This window comes from Mus caroli, unplaced genomic scaffold (assembly GCF_978045245.1).
Source record: "Mus caroli unplaced genomic scaffold, Mus_caroli_1 scaffold_18, whole genome shotgun sequence".
In the NCBI taxonomy this organism is placed as follows: domain Eukaryota; kingdom Metazoa; phylum Chordata; class Mammalia; order Rodentia; family Muridae; genus Mus; species Mus caroli.
The window spans coordinates 73,482,683-73,495,397 of record NW_028227273.1 but is presented as its reverse complement, the minus strand read 5'-3'; the positions used below and the strand labels follow the sequence as shown (position 1 = coordinate 73,495,397).

At 41.2% G+C, this 12,715-nt stretch overlaps 1 pseudogene; it reads left to right on the top strand.

The window, feature by feature from the left end:
• The first annotated feature begins 4,788 nt into the window (after positions 1–4,788).
• Positions 4,789–6,448, top strand: LOC147000499 (mRNA decay activator protein ZFP36L2 pseudogene; annotated as a pseudogene).
• Positions 6,449–12,715: the final 6,267 nt, after the last annotated feature.

Genomic DNA, 12,715 nt, shown 5'->3' with positions numbered 1-12,715 from the left:
GTGCTCCTTACCTTGTATGTCTCTCTCACCGGAGCCCAGAACAGACTTACTGCCAGCAACTCAGGGCAGTGCCTGAGAAGAGAAAACACATGGGGCAGAGAAGGGAGTGCAGCTCTAGTTGGCTGCACCAGACCACTGATATCTCAAAATGAACACAATTTTTTCTGTTAACAGTTAACAAGAGACAGGATACAGGGGACAGGGAAATGAGAAGCAACCAGGGAACCTTGTGGCGTCCTCAGATCAGACGCAGCAACCCGCTGAACTCAAGCATACTAGTCAGCGGAGGGAAAGAAACTAACCAGGATTTTCTCAGTAACGGCGAATGGACAGGGAGGAGCCAAGCGCCGAGTCTCCACCGCGCGCCGCGGCGAAATGTGGGAGTGGCAAACAAACACTGGCAGGGAGGGGGAATTTAACCACTTGTTTTCCGGCATGGCTTGAGCCCCCGGAGGCGGCGGCGTCCGCCACCCCACACACTCCACGGAGCTCTCTTGGCCGGAGGCAACGGCAGCCTCCCGAGCTTTGGAAATGCAAGGCACCTGCGCGGCAGGGCGGGGGAACTTCTCTGCGTGCCCCGCGGCAGGCGCGCAGACACAAAGGAGTGCAGGCAGACTCCAGGGGGAAGCCAAAGGAGGGACGGCGGCCACAGTTGGCCCCTCCCCAGCTGTGGCAGGCTTCACGGCTATTCCGGGGCGCCAGGCGGGACTGACAGGCCGCTGCACTCACTACCAGCATTTCACAACTCGGGGCACAGACAGCCTCTGCTGCTGCCGTGCCTGCAGAAGCCAGAACCTCAGCACCACTGCGGCAGCTCTGGATCTCAGAGCTCTTTTGAGTAGCCTGGGGAGGACCCGCCTGGTGGTTTTTCTTTTTCCTTTTTTTTTTTAAACCATTGTTGACAAATTCTGTCCTGACGTCAGTCCAAGTCTACAGTCGACAAAGGGTTAACACACACACACACACAGTCTTGTCACGTGACCAAAACACAACCAGCCAAACGCCACTTTCTGACGGGGTCGGATTCCACATCCACTCCCGCTCTGGCAGAGAGAACACTCTCTCTCTCCTTCACTCTGCCAGGCAACAGCCAGGTCTTTTTGACTGTTCTGTACCCTGGGCACTCCTTCCAGGGTCTCCCTTGGAACATCTCTTTTGGGGTGCAGACCGTGAGGCCATAGACAGTCGTCCTCTCACAGCCACTAGGGTCCTCACGGTCCACAGTGGCAGCTGCCAGAATAAACCCACAATCTCAGAATACACAAATGCAGCAGTTCCAGACCTACACACCCAGCAGATTGTCCCATTTCTAGAATAATAGCAAACAACAAGAGCAGACACAAGACTTGAGACAAAAAGAAAAAACCAAAGCACGAGGTGGGACTCGAACCCACGATCTCGCAACCCGAGGCACGAGGTGGGACTCGAACCCACGATCTCGCAACCTGAAGCACGAGGTGGGACTCGAACCCACGATCTCGCACCCTGAAGCACGAGGTGGGACTCGAACCCACGATCTCGCACAGAGGGGTCCACTAAGCGTCCTTAGTCCTCCCCTTGTCCTCCTGGGACGTCTCCCAGGGCGCACAGACGGTGGACACCTGGACACGTCTGTCTTTTGTCCACACCCTACGCTCCTACCCGGAGCGCGGTCTCACTGTGCACATTGCACACTGAGCGTCTGCAAAACCGAAACAGCGATCGCACCAAACAGCAGAACGGCCTACCTAGCCTCCAGATACAGAACACAGATACCAGACCAAACAGAAAAGCAGAATAAAAAATCTTACCCCTGAGTGGGTTCAGGACTTCTGGGTGATCGCGCTGATTCCCGGCCAACGCACCAAATGAAAGACTCAAAACTCCCAAAGGGAGGCACTTACTCAAGCCTCGGGTCAGCCGCGCACCCAAGAAGACACTGAGACCGGTACTTAAGATGTATAGAGAGTAAGATTTAATACAGCAGCGACAAGAAAGCACATAAAAGCACATATACCAGATATCTGGGGTCGAAACTCATGCAGCAGGTGCAGAGGAGATTCGGCAATTAGCCCAAACCCCTCACAGGCTTTTATAGGAGAAGAGTAAGGGGTAAAGTACAAGTTTTACGTCACCAAGGTGTTCTGCCAAGGGGCTTTACATAACCAAGGGGTCGTGTCCTATATTTTGGCAATGTACTCGATCTATTGGAACATTCTGGGATAGTACCAGGAGGCCCCTATCTCAAAAATGTTCTTGGCATAGTCTTCAGTTGGGAGGGGTAGGACTAGGTTCTTTCCAGGAGACCCCTTATCTAAAAAATGTTCCCGGAGCAGTTTCCAATTGGGAGGGGGTACCTTGGGGTAAAAAGTTCAGGAGTGCTCCGGGAACAGTCTCCGGATGGGAGGGGTAAGAGAGTTCAGGAAAAGTTCAGTAATTTTACTCTTTCAGTCTTGATTTCTGTTAGTAGGATTCTTTCGTTTGCCTTTCGCCATCTGGTAATCTCTGAAGCTAGTTGTTATAGTTGTCTCTGGTTAGAGCTTGTTCCTCGGGTGACTCTGTTAGCCTCTATAAGCAGACCTGCGAGACTAGCTCTCTCCTTAGTTTCAGTGGTCAGAATATTCTCTGCAGGCAAGCTCTCTTCTTGCAGGGAAGGTGTCCAGATATCTGCTGTTCGAACTTGCCTCTTGGCAGAAGTTGTGTTCCACTCACCAGAGGTCTTAAGATCCCGTGGAGGGTCCTGTGAGGACCTTGGGGGTGTTCAGAGACTCCACAGACAAGGCAGCCCAGTGCTGGAGTGGACCGGAAGGGACTTGTGCCCCTGATCAGGCTGAGTTATCTGCTTCCCTACTTAATGCAGTCTCAGGTCCCTTGCGATTGGATTGGAGTAGACTCTGTGTCCCACTCACCAAAGGTCTTAGGATCCTGTGGGGGATCCTGTGTTGGTCCTTGAGGTTGTCTGGAGACTCCGCCAGCAAGGCACCGTGGTGCTGGAGTCAACTTTAAGAATTTTTAGCAGGCGGGGGTGGGCTTTAATGTCCTAAGTCCAGAAAGCTTAGTCACTTGAACCAAAACCTGCATCTCCTCTCAGGCCTTGTGCTATTGATCTGCCTGAATTCTTAGAGGGGAGTAAGAGCAGCTGAGCCATCTTCTGTCCTGGATGAATCTAAACTGTCTTTGTAGATGGCTGTACAATAATGTTAATTTCTCTGTTAAAATCAGAATCAATTACTCTAGGAACCACATTTATTCCCTGCACTGATGTGGAAATCCAGCCAATTATCAATTCTATGGTCCTCTTAGAAAGGTGTTCATAAATTCTCATAAAAGGACAAACAACAGGAGAGTCAGAGTTTAATATTCCCGTGAAGGTAGAACAAAGGTCCAGTCATGCGTCCACAGGGTTGTCAGCTGCAACTGTCAGATAGTCCTATGTTGACAAATGGATTTATTGTTTGAGGTTGTTGAATTACTCTTATGTTTTGAGGGCCCAAGGGAGGTCCCTCACACAGTTTTCCTGGCTTAATAGGATTCCTTTATTATTAGGGATTACTGTAGCACCAGATAAAGGAGTAATATTTTTAAATTTAATAATATTTTTTTAATATTTGAAATGATATATGTTAATACAAAACATTGTATAGTGGGGGAGAGTAAAGTCTTACAGATCTCAGGTCTCATTCCATCACAGAGGGCAGTCACAGGAGGAAAGTAAAGGCAGGAACTAGAACAGAAGCTATAAACAGGTACTGTTTATGAGGTTGTTTCCCACGGTTTGGTCAGCCTGTTTTCCTTATTTTTTTAAATTTTAATTTCATTATGTTTTACATATTCACTGTACAACCTACTCACTGCCCCCTCAAGAACACCTCCTCCCACAATCTTCATCCCATCCTTCTCCTCTTCTCTAAACAGGTTGGGGCCACCTTTTATTTTCCCTCTACTCTGAAACTGCAAGAATCTGCAAAGCTAGGTGCTTCTTCACATAGTGATATTTTTATGAAAATATTTTTATGAAAAGTAGATTAACACTCTTTACCAGTGGTACTCTTTCAGACAATGAGTACATAATACGCTAGGTCCATTTGGATTTCTGTTCTGAGTTGTGCCACGACAATTAAAACTTATAGTGCCTCCTGCTCTAATAGAGCAGGACATTGTTTACTAATATGTCCAGCCTTGCCACAAGAATAACATTGCTAGGTCATGCCTGCCTGATCAGATTTTCCTTTTCCTTGATGATTTAGATACTGAGTGTGTTCTGACCTTGTAAAGCTGCTGCAATGACCATACCTTGCAGATAAGAAGGAGCATCCTCAGTACACTCTTTAATAAAGTCAGAAATATTTGCACAGTTTAATAGCATTTATAAGAAGCAGAGAAGCATTTTCAAAGGCCAGTTCTTTTGAAAAAATATGTTTTGCCTCAGAGCTAAGAACCAATCTCTCTATTGTCTCAATCAGCCACCAGGCTACAAATTCCACCAAAGGTTCACTGTGTTTCTGCTTTACATTAGCAAGTCCTTGAGTGTTTATATTTCCCACTGGTAAATGCCTCTAGGCCTCCATTACCATTTCCATACCTGTTACTTATAATGGAGCTTGCTTGGTCACTCTTAACTGGGCTAAAATTTTTAGCCATGCCCTGGAGCCCATGGGCATATTAATGTCAATGTTTCTCTTCTTCTTCCTCCAGGTACCTGAACCAAGCATGAAAATTCTTTACAAACTAAATCCTCATATTTGACTTTACATAGTAAAAAATTGTCTCCATCTACACAAGCTTTAGCTTTTTGTAACTAATCTTAAGATGCATCAAGAAGTTGCACGTTCAACAAGAGTAAGAGTATATGTTACATTATGTAAGAGTGTATGGTACATTATGCCCTAAGATATATATTGATTGCTTTTTCTTTCCACCCTCCCAATCTCACCAATTCCAAGGTCATCCATACAAAATATAAACAGAGAAATAATGAAACTTACCAACAATATGAATCAAATGGACTCATCGATATCTACAGAACATTTTACTCAATCACAAAAGAATCTAACTTATTCTTACCACCTCTTTGAACCTTCTCCAAAATTGGCCATATATTCAGTCACAGGTAAGAATAAAGAGATACAAGAAAGTTGAAATGACTCCTTGTAGCTTATCAGATCACCACTGGTGAAACCTGGCCTTAAACAAGAAGCAAAACTATACAAACCGTACAAACTCATGGAAGCTGAACTTCAATTATCTCTGGTACAGGGAAGAAATAAAGAAATTGCCAACTTTCTAAAATCCAAACAAAATGAAGTTAAAACCTACCCAAATTTATGGGACAAAACAAAACAAAAGTAGTGCTAGAGGAAAATTAGCACTAAATGCCTCCATAAATAATTTGGACAATTCTCATACCAGCAATTTAAAAGTACAATAGAAAGTTCTAGAAAAAAAGTAAGCACAACAAGGAGGAGTAGAAGGTAGAAAGTAATAAAAAATTAGGGCTGAAATTGATCACTTAGAAACAAAGAAAACAATACAAAGAATCAACAAAACCAAAAGAAGCTTCTTTGAGAAAATCAACAAGGTTCATCAATCCTTAGTCAAAATAAACAGAAGACAAAAGAGACTGTCAGGAGCCAACAAGCTAATAACTAGCAGTTAATTTTCCTGAGAAGAATTCGCCTTAGATTAAAAATCACTCTGGAGCTACAGTAGGCAAGACCCAGGAGAAAATGATTTTATGTAAGATTCCTGCTATTAGTGTGCTTTTCCTGTTATTATTAAATATATAACATTCACTAGGTATTAGCCCACCCTTTTGAGCAAATCTTTGAAGAATCCGTGGCAAACCTCAATCAGAACAACATACTGGACAAGAAGGCTGTGAGGATCCCAGTGGCTACTGCCCCCACCTCGAGCTTCACTCCGGGCTTCCTGCGAAGGCACTCTGCCAGCAACCTACAAGCCCTCGCCCACCCGGTGCTGCTAAGTTCCCAGGCACCCCTAAGGGCTGCAGCTGAGGCCCCGCAGGCCCGGGTGGCCCGTCCTCCTACGGCCAGCTCAAGGAAGCTTCAGGGGAGAGCGGTACTGTCTACAAGGAGAGCAAATTCCAGGACCTCTCGTTCAGAAAGAACTGTGAGCATAGCCAGCACCTCCTGCTCCTGCTCCTGCAGCAGAAACAGAAGAGGGGCAGCGGCTTCCAAATCAACTCCACAAGCTACAAGATGGAGCTGGGCCGCACCTTCCACACCATCGACTTCTGCCCCTATGGCCCGCACTGCCATTTCATCCATCATGCAGCTGTGCGCCATCGTGGGGCGCCTCCGGGGACCTGCGTTTGGCTTTCGCGAAGCTCTGCAACTGGGCTTTGCCTGGGAACTTGGAACCATTTCCTCTGCTCTCTGGAAGTCTTGGGCAGAGCTCAGTTGGTAGTTGTTGGGAAATAAGTGCTTCGTTTATGGCTGTTTTGAATTGATCCACACCACAACTCAATATGAAAAAATTATTAACTTATTTATCATCTTGTGAAAAGTATACATTGAGGATGTTGTTCATACTGTATTTATCAATTATGATGAAAGCAATAGATATATATATTCTTTTATTATGTTAAATTGTAATTGCCCTTATTAATCGGCAAAATGTGGCATGTGTTCTTTTCACAGTAATATATGCCTTTTGTAACTTCACTTGGTTATTTTATTGTAAATGAGTAAGAAAAATCTTAAGAGATTGTATGTAATATCTATTTCATTAATTTCTTTCCTTGTTTACGTAAATTTCGAAAGATTGCATGGTTTCTCTACAGAAATCTGTCTATCTTGATGCTGTAGAAGTGGTTTGAGGAACATTTTGAGTTTTTCTTAGAATGTAGAATGGTTGTAGCCCCTCCAACTTTAAAGAGAAAAAGAATGAGCACAGACTCTGAAGTCAGGCTGATGTGTGGCTTGCTTCTCTAGATCCAGCTTTACAAACCATCAAGGAAAGAACGTTTCCTATTCCACCAGCTCTACTGTGACACTGACTATAAAGACATGCATCAGTAATGGGGAAAGTGGTCTCAGTGCCTTCATAGGGCCTGAAATTGCCTTAAATCATCCTCAACCAAGTATTTCATTAGTGCTTGAGAATTTGAATGTTGGGTGGGTTTGCCTGCACAAAAAGACAAGATTTTTACCACTTTTTTTTTTTTTACTATAGCTATGAAGTGAAGAGGTTACATCTTAGCTCTGAAATTGAATATGCCTTGTTTAATGACAGTCTAAAACTTGCACTATTATTTTTCAGTGTAAAGAGGGAGAAATGTTTCCTGGCTCTCCTGGCCTGCAGATGAATGAGCAGTCTGTATGTAGTATATGTAGGTACAGTTGCAGCACCGAGCATGCACTCTGGACTACTTTGACAGAAGTAGGTTTTGGAATGTAACAAGATAAATCAACTTGAGTTGTAATATATTTTGAGAAATCAGTTCACTGCAAAATGTGACTGTAAACATTGTACTGTAAATGTTTTGTAGTTTCCCATATTACATTTTTAGGGGATAAAAAAAATCCTAAAATTATTAAGCTATTTTATAGTGGAGAGGAGGCCGATGATTGGACAGGAAAAGGGAGATGAAGCTAAAAGTTGCAGAGACTGAGAGCACCACAGAGTAGGAGGGGAAGGAAGATGGCTGTAGCTGTGAACCCAAACCCACGTGATGTTTTCCAGACACAAATAGCTATGATTTCACAAGGTTAGAAATACTGGGGAAAAGCTTTTATCATTATCAATTGGCTCTGAAATTATTGTATTGTCATCTTGTAAAGTGTGATATTATTGACACCTAAATCTAATTGGTTAATTAAACATTAAGAGTCTTGATTCTACCTGGGTACTGGGTATTGTTTTATCATACCTTGAGGATGGCAGGTCTATCTGGTTATTGGAATGTGGGACAGAACCTGCCAGAACATAGTGTGGCCCAACTGTGCTGGTACTAGAGAAGAACTTGGCCCAGTGGACAGAGTGTTGGTGGGCTGAGAGAAGCAGGATGTATTCTGAAAGATGTGTAAGTGCTGAAGACAAAGGGAAGGGATCATCATTCCATTTTCCCCCTTTTCTTTTAGAGCTTTCAAATAGGAGACTTTTACAACTTAGAAATAAACCCTAAAATCAATTTTCTTTCTTTCTTTCTTTCTTTCTTTCTTTCTTTCTTTCTTTCTTTCTTTCTTTCTTTCTTTCTCTTTCCTTTGTTCTTTCTTTCTTTCTTTCTTTCTCTTTCCTTTGTTCTTTCTTTCTTTCTTTCTTTCTTTCTTTTTTTCTTTCTCTCTTTTTAAAACTTTTTTTATTTATTTACATTTCAAATGTTATCCCCATTCCCTGGCTTACCCTCTGCATCCTCCTCCCTTACCCTGCTTCTATGACGTTGCTCCCACCCACCCACCCACTACCACCTCACTGCCCTAGCATTCCTCTACAACGAGGCATCAAGCCTTCACAGGACCACGGCCCTTCCCTCTCATTGATGCTAGATAAGGCCCCGTTAGCTCCTTCACTCCTTCCCCTAACCTCTCCATTGGAAGCCCTGTGCTCACTCTGATGGCTGACTGCAAGCATCCACATCTGTATTGGTCACAATCTGGCACAGCCTCTCAGAACCTGATCTGTATCAGGGTCCTGTCAGCAAATACTTCTTGGTATCAGCAATAGCGTCAAGGTTTGGTGTCTGCATGTGAGGTGGGGCAGTCTCTGGATGGCCTTTCCTTCAGTCTCTGCTCTACTCTTTGTCCCTGTATTTTCTTTAGGCAGGAGTAATTCTGGGATAAAATTTTGGAGATGGATCGGTAGCCCCATCCCTCAATGGGGGGCAGGGCATGCCTAACCTCTATATATGGTCTCTACAGGTTCCCCCCCACCCCCTTTGTGGGATATTTCAGTTAATGTCTTCCAGGTGGGGTCCTAGTGGGGTTTCTTGCTTTCCTGGCATCTGGGACTTTCTGGTTGCTACCCCCAGTTCCTCATGCCCCATTGCTACACACCTCTGCTCAATTTCAAAGTATCTCTTTTTTTCCTGCAACTTCAATTAGCAGGCTGAAAGGTAGAGAGCATTGTGGTTCCTGAGTAGACAGAACAAAGGCTACATTACTTCATCTGATGCTGTTGGCTACAGGTATTAATCACCTAAGCCAGCAGCTTTTAACCCTTAGAATGAGCAAGAAAGTTTTTAGGCCCTTCTACCAGCTATCATCAGCATTCAGTATAGAGAGCTAGAAAGTCCTGAGACCATCAATATATACAGTCACACCTGAGTCTAATTCTGTGTCTCATTTCAACCTACTCCAGACAGGGAGGCTCACAGCAAGAGACAGTATCTAGTTTTTAAAAATCAGAAATAGAAAGGGAGACATAACAACTGACAGTGAAGAAATTCAAAGGATCATTAAATCTTATTTCAAAAAAACTACTCAACAAAATTGAAAAATCTTAATGAAATGGATGACATTCTGGAAATATAAAACTTACCAAAATAAAATCAAGATTAGGTAGACTATTTAAATACTTCCTAACCCCTAAAGAAAAAAAAAATACCTATTAAAAGTCCCACAACCAAAAATTTATATTAAATTAAATTAAACTTTAAAAAGTCAGGGTCCAGATGGTCTTAGTGCAAGAATTCTACCAGATAGTCAAGAAATAGCTGATACCAATACTTCTCAAACAATTCACAGAATAAAAACAGAAGGAACAGAGAGAAACCCATTCTATGAAGCCACAATCACCCTGATATATAAAATCACAGGAAGACAGAGATCTTCAGACCTACTAATCTATGAATAATGATGCAAAAATATACAACTAAATACTTGCAAACTGAATCCAGGAATGCATAGATGACATCATCCATATTATCAGTATATTTCAACTCAGAGATACAGGGATGGTTTGCTATATTAAAATCCATCCATATAATCACCATATAAAAAATGAAGGATAAAGTTCACATGATTATCTGATTAGATGATGAAAAACACCTTTGAAAAATCCAACACCCCATCATGCTAAAAGTATGAGAAAGATTAGGGATACAAGGCACATATCTAAACATAATCAAAGCAATATAGGGCAATCCAATACCATACCTTCATCAATAAAACAGAGAGAAACTTAAAGCAATTCCACTAAAATCAGGGATAAGGGAAGGATATCCATTCTATCTCTATGTAGTAAGTATAGTACTTGTAGTTTTAGGCAGATCAGTAAGAAACTAGAGGAGATCAAGACAATACAAATTGGAAAAAAAGAAGTTAAAGTATTGCAATTGGCAAATGATATGATGGTATACATAAGCAAACCCAAACCTTATACTAGGGAACACCTACAGTTAATAAACACCTTCAGCAATGTGGCTGGATACAAAGTTAACTCAAAGAAATAAGTAGTCTTCCTTTATACAAAGGATAAAATGACCAGGAAAGATGAGGGAAACTAGATCCTTTACAAAAGCCATAAAAAATATGTAATATCTTGAGATAACTCTAACCAAGCAAGAACAAAATTTGTATGATAAGAAATTCATATCCCTGAAGAAAGATATTTTAGAAGATATCTGAAGATGGAAAGATCTCCCATGTTTATGGATAGGTAGGATTAACTTAGTGAACATGGCCATTTTACCAAAAGCAATCTACAGATTTAGTGCAATCTCCATCAAAATACAAACAGAAGTTTTTATAGACCTTAAAATAGCAATTTTCCATTTCATATGGAACAAACAAAAATCCAGTATAGCCAAAAAATCCTAAATGATAATAGAAATTTGGGAAGAATCACCATACCAGATCTCAACTTGTACTGTCAAGAAATACTGAAAAAGAAAAAAGAATGGTATTGGTACAGACAAAGACATGCTGATCAATAGAATTGAATCGAAGACCAAGAAATAACATCACACAGATATGGATACGTGCTTTTAGTTTGTTTAGCTAAGGGTATGTCTATCTTCTTGTTTTTCTCAAAGAAACAGCTTTTAGTATTGATAATTGTTTAAATTGTTCATTTGTTTCTAATTGGTTGATTTAGCCCTGTGTTTGTGTACTTCCTGCCATCTACTCCTCTTTTGTGGGTTTGTATATTTTTGTTCTAGAACTTTCATGTGTGCTGTTAAGACTCTAGTGTAGGATCTCTCCAATTTCTTTCTGGAGACACTTAGTGCTATGAATTTTCATCTGAACATCAGTTTCATAAGTCTCATAAGTTTGAGTGTGGTACCTTCATTTTGATTGAATTCTAAAAAGTCCTTAATTTCTTCTTTTATTTTACTCTGACTAAGTTATCATTGAGTAGAGTGTTGTTTAGTCCCTATGTGTATGTGGGCTTTCTGATGCTTTTGATTATATTGAAGTCCAGCCTTTGTCTGTGGTGATCTGATAGAATACATGGGCTTATGTTAGTCTTTTATCTGTTGAGGCTTGATTTGTGTCTGATTATACAGTCAGTTTTGTGGAAGTTATCTTGAGGTACTTAGAAGGTATATTCTATTGATTTTTGGTGAAATATTCTATAAATATTTGTTGAATCAATTCTGTTCATAACTTCTGTTATTTTCACTGTTCAATGTATGTCTGTTTAGTTCCTGGTTCAATGACCTGTCCACTGGTGAGAGTGCAGTATGGACATCTCCCACTATTGTGTGAGGTTCAATGTGTATTTTGAACATTAGGAAGTTTTCTGAATGAGATTGCCTTTAGATGGCATAGATGTTCCGAATTGAGACTTCATCTGGGTAAATTTTTCTTTGATGAATATGAAGTGTCCTTTCCCATCTCTTTTTATTTTATTTGGTTAAAACTCTATCATATTGGATATTAGAATGTATACTCCAGCTTGTTTCTTAGGACCTATTTATTGGAAAACATTTTAGCCAGCCCTTTACTCTGGTAGTATCTGTCTTTATTACTGACTTGTGTTTTTGTATGCAGCAGAATGATGGATCCTGTTTACATATCCAGTGAGTTATCATGTGATTTTTTTATTGGGGAATTGAGCACATTCTTGTTGAGAGATATTACAGACAAGTTGTTATTTCCTGTGATTTTGTTGTCACACGTGGTGTTTAGTGTGTGAGATTCTCTTCTTTTTGTGTTTGTTGTGAGATGATTGTGTGTGTGTGTGTGTGTGTGTGTGTGTGTGTGTGTGTGTGTGTGTGTGTAGTTAACCACCATATGATGGAATTTTCTTTCTAGTAACCTCTGTAGTACTTGATTAGTAAAAGGAGAGTGTTTAAATTTGGTTTTGTTATGGAACATCTTGGTTTTTCTACCTATAGTGGTTTTGAGTTTTGTTGGTTATAGTATCCTGGGCTGGCATCTGTGATCTCTTAGGGTCTATGTGACATCTGTCAAGTGGCTTGTGGCTTTTAAAGTCTCTATTGAGATGTCTGATTTTGTTCTAATAGACCTTTGTTTATATGTTACTCTGCCTTCTCCCTTTAGAGATTTTAATATTCTTTCTTTAAAAAAAAAAAAAAACTTTAACAATTTATTAGTCTTATTTCCCAGTAAAATATCCACACAATGTCAGCAGAATGGAATGGTATTCAGCTGACTACATTTAATTAATTTCACATAAATATTTAACATCTATAAACCTCAGTGAATCATCAGACCAAGTAGAAATGTGGATTTCCAAACAGGTATTGCTTTACTATGCCCCTAGCCCAGTCACTATCATGACCAGTAAGTTGTAATGGTAAACAAAAAGT